This window comes from Sarcophilus harrisii, chromosome 4, assembly GCF_902635505.1.
Source record: "Sarcophilus harrisii chromosome 4, mSarHar1.11, whole genome shotgun sequence".
NCBI classification, from domain to species: domain Eukaryota; kingdom Metazoa; phylum Chordata; class Mammalia; order Dasyuromorphia; family Dasyuridae; genus Sarcophilus; species Sarcophilus harrisii.
In genome coordinates this window covers 268,698,061-268,719,271 of record NC_045429.1, presented here as the reverse complement: position 1 = coordinate 268,719,271, position 21,211 = coordinate 268,698,061, and the positions used below count along the sequence as shown (strand labels likewise).

Below are 21,211 nucleotides of genomic sequence, written 5' to 3'. Positions count from 1 at the left end.
AAATTGAGGGAAGTTAGGCAGGAAGATGGTTTGGGAATAAAATAGATGGGATGAAGATGGTGGACTAAGAAACTGGCTTCACTTAGGAGCAGTTTGCTGATAGTTCAGTCAGCCATGGTATTATTAGTGTCCTTCCAAATTTGAATACTCCATTTTCCCAGAATGGCCATGTTTAGTCCCTCATATATTACCTTAAGCTAGTTCCGCTTTCTATTATTGCCAAACAATCCTTTCCCAAAGATTGCCTCAGGAATAGGCACTACTTGGGACTGCCACCAAGTACCACTAGCCTATCTGAAGCAACTCTAGAAAAATGTATAAGAATGTGGGAAAGAAAGGTTAGGAGGGAGGGAGAAAGAAAGAAAGAAAGAAAGAAAGAAAGAAAGAAAGAAAGAAAGAAAGGAAGGAAGGAAGGAAAGAAGAGAGAGATGTAAGAAAGGAAAGAAGGGAGAGATATAAGAAAGGAAGGAAGGAGAGAGAGAGGGAGGGAGAGAAGGAAGGAAGGAAAGAAGGAAGAAGAAAGGGAGGGAAAATAATGAAGGAAAGAAGGGAGGGAGAGAAGGAGAAAGAAAGAAGGGAAGGAGAAGAAAATATGGAAGGAGAGAGGGAAGGAAAAAAGAAAAGAAGGAAGGAGAAAAGGATGGAGAGAGAAGAGGAAGGAAGAAAGGAAAGAAGGGAAGAAAGAAAAAGAGGGAGGGAGAAGGAAAGAAGGAAGAAACAGAGGAGGAAGGAAGAAGAAAGAGAGAGAAGGAGGGAGGGAAGAAAAGAGAGAAAAAGAGAGGGAGGAAAAGAGCAAGGAAGGAAGAGAAGAAATAGAAGGAAGTAAGAAGGAAAGGAGAGAATTTAAGAGGCAGGGGAAACTTATAGGGACCAGAGATAAGAGTTCTACCAATAATGGTGGGGTGCTACTTCACATCTGTCCTGCTCTAGGTTAGAGTGGAAGAACTTTCTCAGATCCAGTCAATATCATCTCCAGGCCACAGAACAGAATGGCAGTAATGAAAAGATCATGATCTAGTGATAAGAGTTCTGGTCTTGAAGGCAAAAGATGTGGACTTGAGTCCTAGCTGTAGCAATCACTAGCTACATAATCATGGATAATTTGCTTCACCTATTTAAGGTTCATTTGGGGGGGGGGGTTCTGGTTCAAAGTAGAGATGCTGTAATAATCCTTGCATCATCCATATCACAAACTTGTGAGGGAAATGATTTGTCAAATTCTAAAAGCTTCACCTAAAAGAGCTGTTACTGCATTGGCTCCGGGTGGGGTGGAGGGGAATGGATAGGAGTCCAAGGACCAATCTGGAAGTCATGCCTTTATGGGTTGTTGTTTGTCCCTTGTTCTCAGAGAGGACCATAACATCAGGGAGGTGATGCCATGAATTGTATTGAAGTGAGGGAGGGCTGTGCAAGGTCACCTGCCTCACTTTCCCCTCCAGAGTCTTCTGGGTCCAGTGGCCAGCTAGAGATCAAAAAGATTGGAGATGGTCCTGGATGCTGTGGGAGACTTTGTCTTTTTGAGCTAAGGTCTTCAACAAATCTCAGTTTGACTGAGGCCGTACCCATTCATTTATTAAGACTAAGTAAGAAATGAGGCAGAGAACAGCCTCTTTTATCTAGTGCACCACTAAGGGAGCCCCAGAAGCCTTTTTGTGCCATAGCTTCTGACCACTCCCAATCCAGAAACTTTGCTTGCCTAAGGAATCAGTTCCAATTCCATTTTGCTACTTCCTGGCTGTATGACCCTGGACAATTCACACTCCCCTCTGAGCTGCTGTTTCTTCATCTGTAAAAGGTATCATCAAATTGCTAACACTTGGTTACTTTCCTCACAGTGTGACTTTGAGGATGAGGGAGATAATGGCTGAAAAAAAAAAAAAAAGCATTTAGAAAGCCTTTTATCCATATAACTATCATTAAGTGAGAGAAGGAATTCATTTCTTCTGATTCTGGGCACAGGGCAAGGTAGACTAGACAGCTGATAAAAGGAGGCTGCGGAGCCAGCCTTCACACAGCAGGAGAGGTTCCCGCTCCTACTTTGAAGTCGGCCTTCTGCAGCCTCTGGGGCCAGCTGAGTGTGAAGTGATGAATTTTATTGGCTCTTCCAAGGCACTGCCCCTACAGGCCCTAGTATCTCATTACTGCCTTCCTGGCTCAGAAGTGAATGCTCCCTGCGCAGGTTCCCACCCCCCAGCCCCTTCCATTACCCCTCCTCCCCTCTTGCCATGGTGAGTTTGACATTGGCCAGTGACACAGATTGTCAGTCACTCAGTCATCACTAGGTTTTTCTTGTTAACTGTATTCAAAATCTTGTGCTGGGCTGTGCCGGGGCCCTAGTGGGTGTAAAGGAAGGAGAAGATGTGGCTTGGGGCCATGGACATCTCCCATCCAATTCAAATAATTTAAAGGCATATATTAAGCACCCGCTAGAAAGAACTCAGGACCTCGCACATCATTGGGGTTTAATTCATATTGGACATCAAAGCAGGTTTCCTGTGAATTCTGGCTCCCTCTCGCCTCAGCGATGAAATATAAACTTCTGTTAGCATTTAAAGCTCTCCACAAAACAGGCTCCAACCTACATTTAACTAACATTATTGTACATTCCTGTCCTTCCCAACACTACCGTCCAACCAGACCGACCCTTTTGCTCTTCGCTCACCCAAGAAATACCTTTTCTCACCCCTGGATTTTCACACAGGTTATGGACTCTTAGAACACATTCCCTCCTCACTTCTGCATTTTAGAATCCCCTTGTTTTCTTCAAAATGCGGCTCATGAAACGCTCCCTCATCTTTTCTGATTATAAAATCCTTATTTTCTTTAAAAGTCAGCTCTGGAGGGCTTCTTTCTACATGAAGTCCTTCCTGATCCCTCCAGCTACTCTGGCTTCTCTCTGCCCCCAGTTCCATTGCATTTGTCTTTATATATTCTCTCTCTCTGGTCTCTGTCTCTGTTTGTCTGTCTCTCTCTCTCTCTCTCTCTCTCTCTCTCTCTCTCTCTCTCTCTGTCTTTATCTCTCTCTGTGTCTCTCTCTGTCACACACACACACACACACACACACACACACACTGTTCTCTATAGAATGTAAACTCTTTGAGAACAGCAACTATTTCATTTTTGTCTCTAGCACAGTGTCTAGGGACATAATAGGCACTTAATAAATATTTTTGGATTAATGGATTGTCAGATCTGAACCCGAGATCACTAAGGGCAAGTATTTTCCTTATCAGTCTTTGAGGTCCCCAAGAGCAGGAGCTATACTTCTCCATTAGACTGTCAGGTTCCTGAGAGTTGGTCTTACGTTTTTTAAAGTAATGTCTAATTCTTTGTGATCCCTTAGGGTTTTCTTGGTAAAGATACTGGAGGAGTTTGCCATTTCCTTCTCCATAAAGTTTTATAGATGAGGAAACTGAAGTAATTGGGGTTAAGTTACTTGCCCAGGGTCACAAAGCCAGTGTCTGAAGCTGGATTTGATTTCAGGTCCTCCTGACTTCAGGCGTGGACACTTAAGTACAATGTCATCTAGACACCCCAATGGTTCTGAATTGCCTATCAGGGTGTCTTGAGGACAATCATTAAACCGCCCCCTCTCCCTACACACACCTTACACATAAAAAGGATTTCATACAATCTCACAGATTTCCAGTGTCATCTTATCTGAATGGCTGCCTCCCTGAGGGTGGGGACTGAAAGCTCCCCTGAACCAGGGCCTGGTTCTGCAGTCAGAGGAGGGGCTTCTCAAGGGCAGGGAATGAGTCTCCTTCATTGTGTCCAGGACCCAGGACACACTGGACACTCCAGCCACCTTCCTGGCCACCCTTGCACCCTCTCAGCCATCATCTTCCTCCATGGCTCCCTCCTGCTGCCCAGCTGATGGGAGGCGAGCCAAGCGGCCAGATGTGTGCCGAGGGAGGGGCCTCCTCAGACCTAAAGTTCCCAGGCTCCCAGCCTGGGATCTGTAACCTGATGACTAGAGGGAGGGGATGGGAGCTCACACTGAGCGTTTCAGGCCGGCTGGAAAGCTTGGCCGTCCCTCTCTTGCTTTATTCAGTTCCTGGGGCCTCCGAGGCCTGCCTGTGTCTGTATATAAGGGAGAGTGAGAGCATTGATGTGTCCCAGGGGAGGTGAAGATTTCACCTCCTCTTCCCTCCAAGAGCCTTAGACTTGTTGGGTTGTCTGAAAGCTCTAGTTTCCTGATGGCCTCGAGAAGCGTGATGAGAACCAGACACAGCATCAGCAGAGGCAGCAGGCGCTGGTGACCAGAGCGTGGGAGGCACGAGGTCTGGGGTCAAATCCCAGCTCCTCCCCTACTGTTCTCTCTGACTTGGAAGAAGAGCTGGCTCTCTCTGGTTCCCCATCTTTGAAAAAGAGAGCAGCTAAAGGAGAGCTCAGAGATACCGGCTGCCATGGCTTGTAAGAGCTCTAGGGCACCCAAAGAGCATGAGCCCCTCTCTCCCTTCCAGGGCCCAACCTGTCAGGAGCCAGCTGGCTCCAGCCCACCACTCCAGCCTTATTTTTCCCTTCATGTACTCTGTGGTCTCACAAGGGGACCTTCCCCTCTCTCTGTTTCTGTCTCTGTCTCTCTCTGTCCTCTGTCTCTGTTTCTCTTTCTCTCTCTGTCTCTGTCTCTTTCTCTCTGTCTCTGTCTCTCTCTGTCTCTTTCTCTCTCTCTCTCTCTCTCTCTCTCTCTCTCTCTCTCTCTCTCACACACACACACACACACACACACACACATGCAACAACAGCTTGTCTCCATACCTTTGTACATGCCTGGAGTGCCCTTTCTCCTCCATTCTACCTCCTAAAATCCCTAGTTTCCTTCAAAGCTCAGCTTAAGCATGTCTTCTACATGAGATCCTTTTTAATTTCTCAGCTGCTGGTGCCTCTCTCTTCCCAACAAAATTATATAGTTAGTATCTATTTATTTTGTTCAGATATATATACACACATGTATATGTATATACATACACACACACATATATGAAAACACACACATACACATATACATATTGTCTTCCCTGATAAACTGTAAGTTGTCATTTCATTTCTGTCTTTGGATTCTCACCACCTAACATAAGACTTACTTAGCATACAGTTCATGCTTAATAAATACTTGATTGATTGTTTTCAATGGATGGAATTTTGAAACATCAGAGACTTCACAAGGTGATAATTCAGGAGAATCATTGAATTTTTATGACCTTAGATGTTATGAAACTCATTCCTATAAGATGTTCTTTTAGAACTAGACACGAAGCTGAAAGGGACGTTAAAACATGAGATGTTAGATCCAAGGACAATAGAATGTCAGGGCCAAAAGGGAGCTTAGGACGTGGAATATTACAACATAGAACAGAATGTCAAAGACAGAAGGGACTTTAGAACATGGAATGTTATATCTTAATTTCTTATCTTGGCTCAACCAGATACTCCAGACAAAGAGGATATAGATCTTTATATTCATCCTCGTGGTTTTTGCATGTTTTTCTAGACCAGAAGTCCTTAAAATGTGATTTGGAGACCCAAGGACCTTTGAGGGTGAGTGAAGGTCTACAAGGTCAAAACTATTTTCATAATAGTAAAATGTTATAATCCCTAAAATAATAAATCTCCATATATATATACATGTATAATCCCTAATATAATAAATCTCCATACACACACATATATGCCATCCATACACAATTACTTTGAAGTCTTCAATTAAATTCTAAAAGGGTCCTGAGGTCAAGAAATTTGAGAACCACTGCTCTAGAAGATATGGGATGAATTGCATCACTCCACTAGAATTTGCTCACAAGGTCAAAGGACCTTGTGTTGCTTCCTTCTCTCTACTTCCATACCCCATTTCCACCCCCAAAAGCAAGTAGATTGGTGACTTCTCCCCTGCCCTAAGCATAAGAATTTGATATAGAACCCTAAGTTTGGAATCCAAATTATCAAGCTCAATCCCATTGCCCTTCCCAGGCATGATCCTGGGCAAATTATACATGTATATATTTCTCATACTACTGTACTATTGCCTGTTGTTCTCTGAGGGACACCCAACATGCAAAAGGCTCTCCTCTGGATCTCTTGGCTTTGTAGGACATCAACAGAGCACAAGGAGCTATCTGTTATCTATCATTCAGTGTCACCCCAGGACTGGTCCATCTCCTTTCCCGTTATGATTCTTTCTGATGCTATCTTTTACATCTCTTCTCATTCAATCCTTTATTAATGACATGTTGCAGCCTCCTCCCTCCCACCATTCATCTCTCTATGGCCTTTGGGTGACCCACAATTTTAATTCTTCAGAGACTATGTTATTCCATGACTCAAAGCCATACAGTATCAGTGGAAGAATATTGATGTTAAAAACATGGGCCTTTGCTCCAGGGAGGAGCTTGGACCATTTCCCAGATATAGTCCAGCTTGTTCTCCACAGAATCTTCCTCTGATGTCGGATTGGAGCATGAAGAAGACCACAGCTTCCAAAGGACTGTTCCTTCAGCTTGGGTTGTCTGGGGGAGAGGTTTAAGGTATGGTCTCATGACAATCCATGATGCTCAGTCTCTTCATCTGTTCAAAATAGGGATGGTGATAATTGTTACATGGGTATTGAGAATTAATCAACAAACACTTATTAAGCACTCACTGTACACTAGTCACTGTACCAGCCAATAAGCATACAAATACAAAGAATAAAATAATCTCTACTCTCAAGGAGCTTTCACTCTAATAGGAGAAACAAAATGTTAATATTTAAATACATATCAATAGAATGCTATGAGAATAAATACAAAATGATTTGGAAGGGAAGATGCTAACTGATGGCAGGATTAGGAAAGGTTTCATAAAGAGCAGGAGATCTTAATTTGAGGTCTACTTAAAGGGGAATCCATAAACTTGGATGAAAAAAAATATAATTATTTTCACTAACCTCTAACTGAAATTTAGTATTTCCTCTCATTTGGAATCTACATAATAATATTTTGTTTTTCCTCAATTACATATAGAGATAATTTTAAACATTCATTTAAAAAAATTTTTGAGTTCCAAATTTTCTCTCTCCCTTCCTCATCTCACCACATTCTCCTAAAACAGTAGGAGCAATTTGATATAGGTTACAGACGTGAAATCATGTAAAACACGTTTCCATATTAGTCATGAACAAACATTATTCTTTAAAGAGATCCATTGACTTTACCAGACTGCCAAAGAATTCATAGCACAAAAAGGATTAAGAACCTCCAATGTTGATTGATAAATGATGTGGTTGTTCAATCGTATTTAACTTTCTTCGACCCCTTATGAGGTTTTCTTGGCAAAGATACTGGAGTGGTTTGCCATTTCTTCTCTAAGTTCATTTTACAGATAAGGAAACTGAGGCAAACAGGATTAAGGGACTAGCCCAGAATCACACAGCTAGTAAGTATCTGAAGCCAGATTTAAACTCATAAAGATGAGGCTTCCTGATTCCTATTCTGAGATTCTATCTCCACCTAGTACCACCTAGCTGCCCTAGAAAAATGATAGATTAAATGATACATTAGTTAGTTCAGTGGTCCTCAAAGTGTAGTCCAAAGAATTGTTGGGGTCTCTGAAACCCTTTCAGGGGGTCTACAAATTGAAAATTATTTTTTATTTCTAATATAGTAAATAGCTATAAATATAAGCCATGTGAACAAAAACTCTTTGAACAGATCCTCAATAGTTTTTTTTAACAACATGAAGATACTGAGAACAAAGGTTTGAGAACCCCTGAAGTAGATAGATAGATAATGGATGGATAGATAGACAGACAGACAGATAGATAGAACTTTTGGTTCTTACTGTGTTTCAGGCACTGTGCTAAGCATTGGAGCATGTAAAGATAAACAAGCAAGACAGGTTCTGTCCTTAAAGACCTTCGATTCTAATAGGGGAAGAAAATAAATAAAGGGGTAGATTGGGAGCAAGGTAGGTGACAGGAGGTGAGAATGCCTTGGGATAAACCTGGCAAGATAAGATAAAAACGCAGCATCAGAGGGGAAAATCAAGGTTCTTCTAAGATGGATATGAGGATTATGGCCAGAGAGCAGGTGATAGTAGTGATGAATGGGAAATGATGTGGAGGGCCTGGGTTCCAGCAAGATAAGACAAAAGCTCATCTATTGGTGCAGAAGATCAAATGATGTCTGGGATGGGAAAGACTCTGCAAATCCCCAAATTATATAAATGTCAGCTGTTATCATGCTCAGGCTTAATTCTATTGCAAAGTCACGAGACCACATATTTAGAGCTAGAAGGGCCCTCTCAGCCCTGAGGAAACTGTTGTTAGGTAACTTGTGTAGGGTCACACAGGCAATGGATGGCTAGCCTGATGATACTGGCTCTTTCCATTATCCTACCCTGGCTCCTATACAGAGTGTGTGCCCTTCATACAAAGTTGGGCTATGTGGCTTTGCAAAAGCTTTCTTTTGTCGTCAAGTTCCTCTATTCTCTGCCTCTCTCAGGCTGCCAGTTTCCCTTCTCACCTGCGCTGAAGATGGAAGCAATTGCTCCACTCTGATGAGAGCTCCTTTCCTAACCCCTACGCCTCCTTAGCTCCCAGGAGTATCGCTATCTCTCCAACTAATTGGCTAATCGTCTGGGGCCCCTGATAGGAGCCTGGTCTAGACATGACCTAGTCTGGTCGAGGCTGTGGGAGCTGGACTCTCATTAAGACCATCAGCCCTCTATCCTCACCCCCACCCCATATCCTTCCAGGTCTGGCCCAAGTATGAGAGGGTGGGATTAAAGTGCCAGGTTGGGTACCAGGATGTGCAGATAGATAGGACTCTCAGGGGTTGAGGAAAGGAAAAGCAGAGGGGAGGCCTGGGAAAGCTCAGAACTAGGACAGGGAACAGGGGAGGACCACAAAAGGAATATGGCTGAAATGGAATAGAGGGAGAGACTAAGACTCAATCGTAGATCACAGACTTAGAGCTGGAAGGTCCTGCAGGGGCAAACTAATTCAATACCATTTTACAGTTGAGGAAACTGAGGCTCAGAGAGTTTGTTCAGTCATCCAGGTAATATCAGAAGCAAAATTTCAATCTGGGGTCCTTCCTGAATCCAAGTCCTATCATCTTGACTCTTTAATTCATTCTTTTCATAAACATTTTTGGAAAAGTGGATGTATGCAGTGAGACCTCTAGAATCAAAGAATAGACTGAAAAGGACTCTGCTGAAGGATGGATAAAAGGACTTAATTGCACTTTGTCTTCAGAGAAGAGAATGTTAGAGTGAAGCCATAACTAGAGCAGGGCAGTTGGTGCTTTTCCTCAGGGAAACAATGGAAGATCAAGAGAATTGCCTTTTCTCTCTATGGTGATCGGGAGACTGTTGTCCCTACTCTTTGCCTTACCACCCTGCCCAAGCAAGATATGCCTTCTTTCCCTTTCCCTGAAATAAACCAGACTCTGGGAAATGGGTTGTGACTGTACCTGCAATCAGACTATCATCCATTTCCACCCCTACTCCTTTTCCCCCAACTGTTACTGCTTCAGATAAATATATTCCTAAATATGGCTCTGAGCTTAAAGGTTGGGCAAATGGAGTAAGATTATGTTGGACAAGAATGATATGGGATTTCCTAAGAAAGATTATAGAATCTTTGAATTCCAGGGTTGGAAGGGACCTCAGACATCAGGTAGTCAAACTGCTACCTGAATGAACACTCTCCTACCCCTTTCCATTACAACATCCCTGACAAGGTCATCTAACGTTCTACTTAAAAACCCCTAAGAATTGGAAATACACCATAGTCCTATCCTTACTCAACCCAGGCAGCCCATTCCACTTTTGAACCAATCTAATTGTTGGGAAAATTTCCTGTATATTTAGCCAAAAATTCTGGCCATTAATTTTGGTTCTGCCCTGTGGGTCCCAGCAAAACAAGTGACTATTTGGAAAAGTCATTTGACCTCTTTAACCTGAATTTCCTCTTCTGTAAAAGGAGGGGTTGGTTATAGATGATCTCTCAAGCCCCATTTGATTCTATTCTCCTATAATTAATCTCTCATCTACATTCTTCAGATACTTGAAGATGACTATTATGTCCTATCAAGTTTTCTCCTCTCAAGGTGAAGCATCCCCAGGACCCTCATCCAACTATATGACCCACTTGACAATTAGACCTTGGCCCCTGACATATGTCAGGTTAGGACATAACATGACCTTGGGTAAACCTCTGTAAAAATTAAGATAACAATAGCTCCATTACTTCCCTCTCCAGATTGCTGTAATGATTAAATAAAAGTAAAGAAAAATATAAATGTCAGCTATTAATATCAGCATTTGGTTCCTGTCTCCCATTAATAGCAGAGCAAGGAAGGGACATAAAGAAATCATCTTGGTCCAACTCTTTCATTTGATGAGGTCCAGAAAGGAGACAATGTTCAAAATGATAATATACAACTCTGCAAAACTTCCTTATCCTTAAAAAAATGATACTGGTACATTTTATCTGTAAGGCTTCCTCTAGTTTTAACATTTTGTGTATTGAATATTGACAGTCTATATTTAGTATTCTAACAGTTCTTTCTTTTCTAATTCTAATTCTAATTCTAAAAGTTCTTTCTTTTAAAATTCTATGATCTAAGATGCCATTCAACTCTGAAAGGTTACGTTTTGTGTTCTAACATCATCTTTAGCAAGGACATTCTGTGGCTGCTGTTCTAACATTTCATCTCCTAAATTCCCTTCTAATCCAGAGAGTTTATGATCTAAGAAAAGAGTTAGTGGCAAAGCTGGACCAGATACCAATTATCCTGATTTCTGGTTCGCTGCTTTAGCCACTAGGATCCTGTGTGTGATGCGGAAATGCTTACAAGTAATTGAATGGGCCCCAAATCCCGGCAGGTCTGTGTTCCAAGACCACAAGTCTCCTAGCTCCCAATCTGAAGTACGACTCAGATGAAAATTATAATACTTAGGTGAAAAATCCCAACTCTGTTTGGAGAATTCCTTCCTTTTTTTCTCTACCCTCATGCCCCCTCACTCCCCTTTTCCCTGATCCTTACTCAGTTCATCTAGTGTACCAAACCCACTTCCCAGGAGGCTTTCTGTGCCTGACACCGGAGGTCCATCTCAGAGTGAGCTGGCTGTTTGGAACAGGCCCCCTTTGTCTCACTGAGTGCACCTGTAGTGTTTCACAGGCGGGTGAGTCAGTTCTTGGCAGGTTACTGGGGGTATCCACTCTAAATGATCTAAAGCTTGAAAGGAAACTTTTCTTTCTCTTTTTTTCTCCTCCTTCCTCTCTCCCCTCTCCACTGGTCTTAATGGGGCCGTAATCTCTACAGAGCAGCAATGGAACATCAATATCTTGCCAGAATTTCCTAAGCCTCCTTAGATGGGAGGCAGGGTGAGACAGGAGGGCTCAGGGTTGAGGGCAGTGTAGGGGAGGGATGGATGGACGACTATTCAAGAGCATTGATATAGTTTCACTGCTGTAATTTAGCACATGTGCTAAAGGTCAAGTATTTTAATTCATAAAGGATTCCTCAGATCCCTTCCTTAGGGCCTCTTTCTTCTAACTTTACAAACAATTTTAATAAGTTTGATGATCTTCTTTTCCATGGTGCATCAGGTTAGAAGCAGCTTTTTGGAAGCAGGAGGGCCAGAGGCAAGCATATTGTCCTTAAATAACTACTCTTTTCAAAAGCTCTGGGCTTAAAATTTGAATTGCTTAATTCTTATGTGATCTTGAAGTCCCTTTCCTGGGCTTCAGTTTCTTTGTAATATGAAAGGAGAACAAAACAGCATTCTGAAGGAGAAAAAGAGTGGATTTGGAATTTGGGAAATCTAGATTTGATGAGAAACCTAGATTTGAAGCCTAATTCTGTTATTTATATTAGCCATAAGATCTTGAATAAGTCATTCATTTTTCCCTCTCTGACCTTTCCTCATTTGTTAAAATGAGGCTGCTGACTTTTCTTCTCTAGGAAGTGGATCCTAGATGGTTGACTGTCTGCCATCCATTGCTGATTAGAGCAGTCTCTACATCTGATGGCCTGATTTATGCTAACTGACTTCTGCTGAGTATAATGTAGGAACATTAGATAATAACTTGTTAATGATATAGCTGTAGAACTTTAAAGAAGAGAATCTCTACTTCAAAGTAGAGATTTATCACCAGGACTCTGTGATGATAAAGTCATTTACATTGACATCTTCCTCTCCTATTAGATTCTAACCAGTTCAAGGATCTAAATAATCATTTTTCTTCTCCCTCTACCTCCTTCTTGTCTTCCTTCTCCTATCTGTTCAGAACTAGAGCCAATTTGTTATATATTTAGAATGTTGGTCCAAGATATGTGTGCTGAGAGGTATAGGTTGTGCATACAATAGTGTCCATTGGGCATTTTTCATTCATTTGGCTTTTATTCTGTGGATAGTTGTACCAGATGGGCAGTGAAGGTAGTGCAGTGGATAGGGCAATTATCTTGGAATGAAGACTCATTTCCCGAGTTCAAATCTGGCCTTAGACACTTGCTAGTTGTGTAACCTTAAATGAGGTAGAGAAGAAAATGGCAAACCATTTGCCAAGAAAATCCTAAACAAGGGTCCAAATGTTTTTATACAACTCAACAACAAAAAGTTGAACCAAACTCTTCTGAAGTATTATAGATCTACCCCTGCATCACCGCTTTCCCCACCCCTCCTTTGCTCCTCATTTCTCCTCTTATATGTGGTTTTAAAAGTTCTTTTTATTTTATGCTGTAGAGAATACTTAGTAACCTAATAAATATTCTGAAATATTCTGAGCCTTGATAAAATCAACACAATGAACATGACAAGAGAATCTGGGGAATCTTGAAATTGAAGGGGAATTTCTTTTCAATTGTACATTCTGTAAAACAATGGGCAAACATCTTTGAGGAGAACATATTGTCCTTTCTTAACACAATGAGGTAAATGCAATTTTGTGGATAATACTGAGTTTTTTGAAGTCATGAGACACATGAATGGGTATACTTTCTCTGACTTCTAAGAGATGAAACTATCAAAACATGCCAAAAATATATTAAAAATATATGTTCCAAATACATACAGATGTATATACATACATGTAATATCTATATCTACATATTCTGTTTTTAGCCGAATGATATCTCTAGTCAAAGAACAGATGTTTAAAGCACCTTCCACCTATGTGACAATATCTTTTCATTTCGTCATTAACGAAGCTTCATCCAGATATTTTATCTGGCTAGATGATCTGTGGTATACAACAATACCCTTTTTGTTTCCTTTCTGTCTCTTTTTTACCCTTGCCCATAGAATTTCTACCATGCTTCCCCACTTAGTTCCTGGATTACTATAATTGTGTATTTTTTAAATCTCCTTTTTAAAAAATCTAGTTCACTTGAACAAGTTATCCTCCATAAAGAATTCCATTGAGCTGTCTCCTTGTATTAATGTTTCAAGTTCACCTTGTTCACACTTATATACTATACATTTATACATTTATCTATTTCTACAAATGTATACATACCCTCATATGTGTGTGTCTGAGTCTTTAAGTATTGTTCCTGGCCAGTTCTCCTTCTGTTATTTATATTCTTTCTTTTTTATTGGGATTATATGAAGGTAAATAGTATAATAGCAATAATGATGTGATTTCCCAGTATTGAAACTATATTTTTAGTGACACTGTTGTTATAGTATTGTTTCATCCTGAATTCAGACTAGCCCTATAAATTCAATAGGGTGATGAAGATTCTCTCCATTGTCTAGATGGCTTAAACTAAGATTTGTAGTGGGACGGTCACTAGAAGCAAGGTCTCTTGCCTCCCAGCTCAGGACTGTCCTGACTGGGCCCCACTAAGGTGAACAGCAGGATATGGCCCTGGTTGTAAATGTGACATGTCAGACCAACGGGCTAATCCCAGAGACTGTGTAAATAGAGCTTCTGTGGCTGAGAAAAGGGCTCTTTATGGTCTGCCTCTCATCCCACAAGCACCTGGCGGGGAGAAGAGTCTGCTTACCACGGTCCCCTGAACTCCTCCCCATCACCACCACCACCGGAGGATAAGAGCATCATGTTTACAAGTTCAATGTACATCCAACCCTCCCCATCCCATACCCACATGCATACACACGTGTGCACAGGGATGTTACCACCACCGACTGACCCCCGGCCCCAACCGCAGAGGCAGAGAGTGAGGGGGTGAGACAACCACAGGCCCTACAAATAGCTGGCAAGAACCCCAGCCAGTGACCCACGGAGGGCCTGTGGTATGCCCAGGGGGTGCTCAGAATGAGCCATGAAGATTACAGGGCCCCAGACCAAACTACACAGAGCTACAGATGAATAGTTTGAGCTCAGAAGTGGAAAAGGTAATTTTTCCCTTTCTCTCTCCTTTTCCTATGACCTATATCAGCTCCCTTCCCAAATCTATAGCTAGCCCCTCTGCCCTCTCTTTTTCCCCTCAGTACTCCACATCCCCATCCCTTCTCCCCTCCATCTCCCAGTCTCCTACTTTCCTCACAGTGTTCTAGTCCCTTCTTTCCCCATCAGTTCCCTCTCCTGTTCTTCATGCAGCCAATGCCTTCTTCTCTCCTCTGAATATTTCTCTCCCCTAGAGTGCCCAGCCTCGACTAATCTCCCCCCTCCCTCATCTCTCTCCACAAAAGTGTCCTCAGGCTCCCTCGGCTCTCCCTCAGGGTCCAAGCCTTCCATATTCATAGCTCCCCAACTTAACTCCAAGGTACTTACCTGATGTTTCTGGCCAGAGCAGCGATCAGAGTAGCTGTGGCCTTGGCTCCGGGCCTGGGAGTTCAGGTCTGAGGTAGGAGCACTCAAGGGGAATTTGTTTATTTGGCACCGGGGAACCAGTGACCAGAAAGTTGCAGTGGTGCCATGAATCGCCTCCTCCCCACCTTCAGTGACTTCCTCCCAGCTTCAGCCCTCCTCTCCCTCCCCCAGGCCAGACCTCAGGGCACTACTGCTCCATCCTTCCAGTGAAAGTGTAGAAAAAGTAGGGTCCCTTTTGAGATCCCCTCACACAAACAGCTCATGCCCATTTGCCCTAGAAAATAGTGACTCCACCTCCTCCCTATCTACCCTTTACATGGGCTCTGATACAGTCTTGATTCTCTGAGCAAGCAAAATGCAAGCATTTATCCACAGTGCATTCATTCATTCATTTATTCATTCACTTATTCATTCATTTGACAAATATTTATTGGACTCCCACTCAAAATCAACAGGGGTTTACAAAGTGCACATTTTGTCTTTGATAGGTATCCCATTAGTCTCTTTTGCCACTACAAAAAGAATTGCTATAAACATTTTTGTATCTATGAGTCCTTTCTTTGAACTCTTTAAGATATAGGCCTAATAGTGGCATTGCTGGATCAAAGGGCATTCACAGTTTAGTAACTTTTTGCGCATAGTTCCAAATTGCATTCCAGAAGGGCTAGAAGAATTCACAGCTCCCTCAACAATGCATCAATGTGCTTGGTATTCTACAGGCTCTCCACCATTTATCATTTTTTTTTTCTGATCAACTTTACTAAATTAAAGTGATTCCAAGGTTCTACTTCATACCCGTTAGATTGGCAAAGTTGACCAAAAAAAAAAAAAAAAAAAAAAAAAAAAAAAAAAAAGGGAGGGACAAAAACAGAGAGAGAAATGAGAAAGGAGAGGAAAGGGAAGGGAGGGGTGAAGAGAAAGAAAGAGAGAAAGAGAAACAGAAAGACAGAGATAGAGACAGAAAAAAAGAGATAAAAAAGCGAAGAGAGAATCTTTATTACAATCTATATACAACAGCATTTATCTAATAAAGGGTGTTTCAAAAGCTTAAAATTGGGTGTATAAAATATTGCATATCATGCAATTATGTGTGTATGTATTATAGTATGGAAAAGGTAAATTCTCTTCCATAACCAAGCGTATTTCTTACAAAAATAAGGTCATAAGTAACAGTGCATAATAGCTTGAACATTGTGTCAAGGAAAGAGCTAGAGTCAGAGAATTTGGTTTAAAGTTTAGGCTCTGTTGTATTGTACTTGTGTGACCTTACACAAATAATCTCTGTGCCTCATTTCCCTTATGAGTAAGATAAGGTGGGGTTAGACTAGAAATGGCTTCTGGGGTCTTTTCCAGATCTAAATCTGATAGCAACCATGGCTTGAGCTGAAAGGGATCTCAGAGATCTAGTCCAATCTCTTCATTTTACCATGCTTAGCACAGCATCTGGCGCCTAGTAGGCTCTTTATAAATGCTTATTGACTGACTGACTATTGGTTATTGATTTTCAGCTTCTTCACTGACTAACTATTACTGAGGGAACTAAATAATCAGCAAGTTAAGGAACTTGCTCAAAATCACACAGGTAGGAAGTTGTCTTGAATTCAAGTTGAGGTTCACTGTTACATTCATCTCCCCAGATTGATGATGTTACAATACCAAAATTGAGGACAAGAATAGTTCCATCTAATTTCAGACTTATTTCTATGGTCAAACTTAAACCTGAAATTGGCTTCTTCCAAAAAGCCTTTCCTCATTGATCTTCCTCAGTCAAGATTGATTTTACTTAGCATAGATGTTCTTAGTTTATCTTATAAGGCAAAGTTAATTTAAGATCCATGTGATAGATTTTAGGAAGGATCTATGAATTTGAATGAGGAAAAAATACACTTATTTCAATATTGATTTCCTTTGTAATTCTATGCATTTTATCGTATGCAGTTAAGAAAATTATTCTGACAAAAGGGCTGACAAGACTACCAAAGGGGTCTTTGACACAAAAAAGGGTTCTATGGTCATTCAGTTGTGGGTACCATGAGTTTGCCCAGTGAGCCATTTTCCTAGGTGTGTTCTATGATTCTCTTCCCTTGTGCTGGGGCATATGCTTGCCTGAGCCAGAGTGCTTAACTTAATGCCTTGAAGCAGGGGATGGGCAGGTAACTCTCTGGAGGAGACCCTTGATGGCTCCGGGTCACTAGATGAGTGGGGCCTGAGGCAGGCAGTATTCCTGGATATAGTCTGTCCCTTCTGTCCTGGGTTGGGTGGAGGTAGGGGTTGGAGAAGCAGTGTCCCGAACCCCTTGGACCAGCTTTCTGGTGGAGAAGGAGCAGGAAGGCATTCCATAGGGCCAGTAAAAGGTCTCCTACCTTGGATAGTAGTGCCTTCTGCTGGCCTCTTTCTTAACCAAATACTCTAATTCTAAGAAAGCCTCGGAGGTGGGGCTGAAAGGTCCATGGGACTGGGGTCTGTGGTTCTTTCTGCCTTCTTCTTCCTGTGTTGGTTGCCAGCTCCCTCTGCTGGGCCTGGATCCCGGGAGGCCAGGCAGGATGTGCTCAGACACCCAGTAGCTGCTGCTGTCTGTCTGCACCCCCACACCACTCTGGGGCTGAGCAGGGGGCCCTCCCTGCCCACATGCCCATCACAGGACAGGACCACCTGCTGTGGCTCTCCTCCTGATCTTTTCCTAGTTGCACGAGTCATCCGCCCTCCCAAGGGAAGGGTGTGGTATTGATGGAATGATACTAGTGTTATTTAAGCATATGCATATATACACACACACACATACACTTATATCTTTACCTCTGACATTTATTAGTGGGGTGATCTTGGGTAAGACAAACTTCACGGGCTTCAGATTTCTTAGCTATAAAATAGGGAAATTTCTCACCTATAAAAAGAGGAGATTGAACAAGAGACCTTTTAAAGTCCCTTGAAGCTCTAGATTAAGGGGTTCGTAGCCTGAAGTCCCCTGACTCTCTCTTCCACCTAACAAATCTGTGGACAGATTAAAAAGAGTTTGTAAGAAAAGATGGAGGAAAACATGCAGCATTGTTTCATTTGTAATCTTGTGCATTTTACATGTTTAAAAACATTCTTCTGGAATTGCACATGTTTAACTTACATTGGATTATTTGCTGTCTAGGGGAGGGGAAGGGAGAAAAATTTCTCCCACAAGGTTTTGCAAGGGTGGATGTTGAAAATTATCTTTGCAAGTATTTTGAAAATAAAAATCCATTATTTGAAAAAAAAAAAAAACATTCTTCTGGGAAGGGATCTGTAGGCTTTACCATACTGACAAAAGGTCAATGTTACAAAAAAGCTTAAGAATGCCTGACTTTGATCTTTGATTAATCTTAAAGGGACCTTGGCGATCATCACTGAATATCCCTACCTATCAAATGAGCATAATAGTTCAATACTGTTACTATTTATCTACCTTATAGGCTTGTTAGGAGGAAAGTACTTTGTAAACTGCAACGATGTTTAGAAATGTGAGTGTTGGTTGTGGTGGGGATGGTGTTACTATTATTTCTTTCCTTCAGCTAAACCTCTAGCCCTCTCTGATACTTTGCTTTTCACTGACAGAGTCTATCTAGAAAAGTTTTAAAAGTCTGCCTATGGGGGGACAGGATGTGTGAATCTCATCTGAAGTCCAGCCTAGCTTGTTGTTTGTCCTTTCTTTTCAAAGAGAAATCATGTCATACAAGTGAATTGGATGTAAGTGAGAGATGGCTGTGCAAGGTCACCTGCCTTACTTTCCCTTCCAGAACCATCTGGGTCCAGTGGCCAAATATAGAGCAGGACAAGTAGAAATGGCCAATGCAATGGGAGACCTCAACCTTTGTAAGGTTGGCCATTAGTGGAAGAATTTGTTTTTTTTAATCAGAGCAACTGAGGAAGGGGTTGCAATGTGCACTGGTGGAATGAGTACCACATCCCTGAAATCCCAAGTCTTTTGAAACACTTGGTTTTATCTAGGCCTATCTGCTGTCCCTTCTTGCAAATCTCCATTTTTAAAAGGAAGAAACCAACCCAGAACGATAGTCCAGTTCTCCTGACTCCACAGTAGTACAATTAAAAGCGTCCCAACTTTGTGATCATAGAATCGTGGAACTAGAAATTGAAGGGACCTCAGAATACATCTAGTCCAACATCTTCATTAAACAATGAGAAAACTGAGGCCCTAGGGAAATGAAGTGACTTGGCCAGGTTCACAGTCAGTAAGCATCAGAAATGGGATTTGACCCAGAGTTGTCCAGCTCCAGAAATGGTACTCTTTCCACCTGAGTTCAAATCCTGTTCCTCTCTGACTACCTGTGTGACCTTAGGTAAATCAGTGAACTCCCCTGTGTCTCAAAGTTCACATTTATAAAATGAGGCATCTGGACTCAATGACCTCAAAAGTCCTTTCCAGTTCTAGATTGAGGTCCTATGCGCCTATGATCCGATCCTAAATTCTTTCCAAAGCCCATACTAATGATCTAATTCTGTTTTTTCTTTCCCAAAGCTTTCTCAGCTGCCTCTTGCCTGGTGCTCCTTGTCATCTGCTCTCCACCTGCTTGCTCAGGCGATCCCCACCCCAGAGCCCAAGCGAGCAGAGTGCCAACCCAGCCCAGGCTCTCTGGGCATGGCACGGCCTCAGGAAAGAGCCTCTCTGACCTTAATAGCGCCAGGACTGTCGTTATATCCAATCACAGGGGATAGGTGACAGCTATGGGGACGTGACTGTCCTACTGAGCTCCACCCCATATTGGGCACAGGATGGCAGGGACAGTGATACCAGAGAGCCTGGGTGACCCATGACATCAGTATACATGACAGTCAGCCACAGCTCTCTCTGTCTCTTTGTGTCACTGCCTGTCTTTTTCTCTGTCTCTACCTGTTTTTGTATCTCTATTTCTGTCTCTCACTTATTCTATTTCTTTATCTCTGTCTCTTATCTGTCTCTATCTGTCTGTCTCTCTATTTTTGTTTCTTTATTTTTGTCTCTCTTTTATTCTCTCTATTTCTTTATCTCTGTCCTATTCTCTGCTTCTCCCTATTTCTGTCTGTCTTTCTGTTTCTATATCTCTATTTTTGTCTCTTACTCTATTTCTTTATCTCTCTGTGTCTCTGCCTGGTTCTGTCTTTGTCTCTGTCCCTCTGTCTGTCTGTCTCTGTGTCTCTTTCTCTCTGCCTCTCTCTGTCTTTCTACTACCACCTGTGCCCACTGAGTGAGCCTGGCCTTTATCCTAAGGACAACAGGAGGAAGGGAGAGATTGCTGGGGGCAGGGAAGGAGTAGGGTACAGATCACTCAGGGAGTAACCTAAAGTGGTCTCCATCTCAGTTTTTCTTTTTTAGAAAAAAGGAAAGCAACAAAGGCTTGAAGCTCTAAATATCCTCCTCCTCACACTCCACTCCCCGCCAGGCCTCCCTGGGCTTTCACAGCAAGATTGCAAATCTGGCTATCTCAGGGCATCAGTCTGGGTCAGAAGCCAGCCTCTTATCAAACTGCATCCTCCCCTCCTGGCAGCATCCCTGGAGGAATTGATCAGTTTCTTGGCTGGGTCTGTCCTTGCTCATCAGCAAATTGGCTGGAGTTACTCACGTCCACGCACGCCACCAGTGCAGCAAATACAGCCTCCTCCCTATTTCCCTGGGAAGGGCTTAGCGTGACCTAAATGACACAGTTCCTAGAATCTCGGGTTTTAAAGCTGGAAGGGATTTTAGAGAACATCTCCAACCTTCTCGTTTTATGGAGGAAGAAATAAATTCCCAGTGAAAGTGTAATTTGCCCAAGCCTCTTATTAGTAAATGTTGGAGGTAGGATTCAAATCCAGATCCTTTGAATCTTCCTTCCCCACTGACTACCTATGCATCATTAAGCAAGTTATTTTCACATTTTATCCTTTTTCACATTTATGAAATGAATGGGTTGTAATCAGTGACCTTGAACATTTCTTCTAGGTCTAGGCCTGTGATCTATGATCTTACGAGTCAGTCCAAAACCCTTCCCAGAATTCACATCTTCCTTCACCACCATATGGTGTGGCAACAGAAACATAGGCCTTGAAGGCAGAAAGCAGGGTTGGAATACCAATTGTGCTACTTTTAATTATACTTATAAATGCGAAAGGGACTTTAGAAGTCACTTAGTTCAACCCATTTTACTGAGGAAAACTGAGGCCCAGCGAGGTTGTGACTTTTCTAAGTGGATATAGATGACTGAGATAGGACTTACTAGAGTTATGCAGTTAGTAAATAACACAGCCAGGATTTTAACTCTAGATTTCCTCTTTTGTAAAACAAGTCAGGCTTGAAGGCAGGAAGACGAATTCAAATCCAACCTCAAACTCTTCTTAGCTATGTGATCTTGGGCAAGTCACTTACTTGTGTTTGCCTCAGTTTCCTTATCTGTAAAATGAGATTAAAAAGCAAATGGTAAATCACTCCAGCATCTTTGCAAA

At 42.1% G+C, this 21,211-nt stretch overlaps 1 long non-coding RNA gene across 1 annotated transcript in view; it reads left to right on the top strand.

Moving 5' to 3' along the window:
- The first annotated feature begins 4,864 nt into the window (after positions 1-4,864).
- Positions 4,865-21,211, top strand: part of LOC116423187 — a 60,530-nt gene continuing 44,183 nt past the window's right edge. The window contains exons 1-2 of the long non-coding RNA XR_004233686.1: positions 4,865-5,541; positions 6,431-6,524. This is a non-coding gene — a long non-coding RNA (uncharacterized LOC116423187). The remainder of the gene's footprint in view (positions 5,542-6,430; positions 6,525-21,211) is intronic.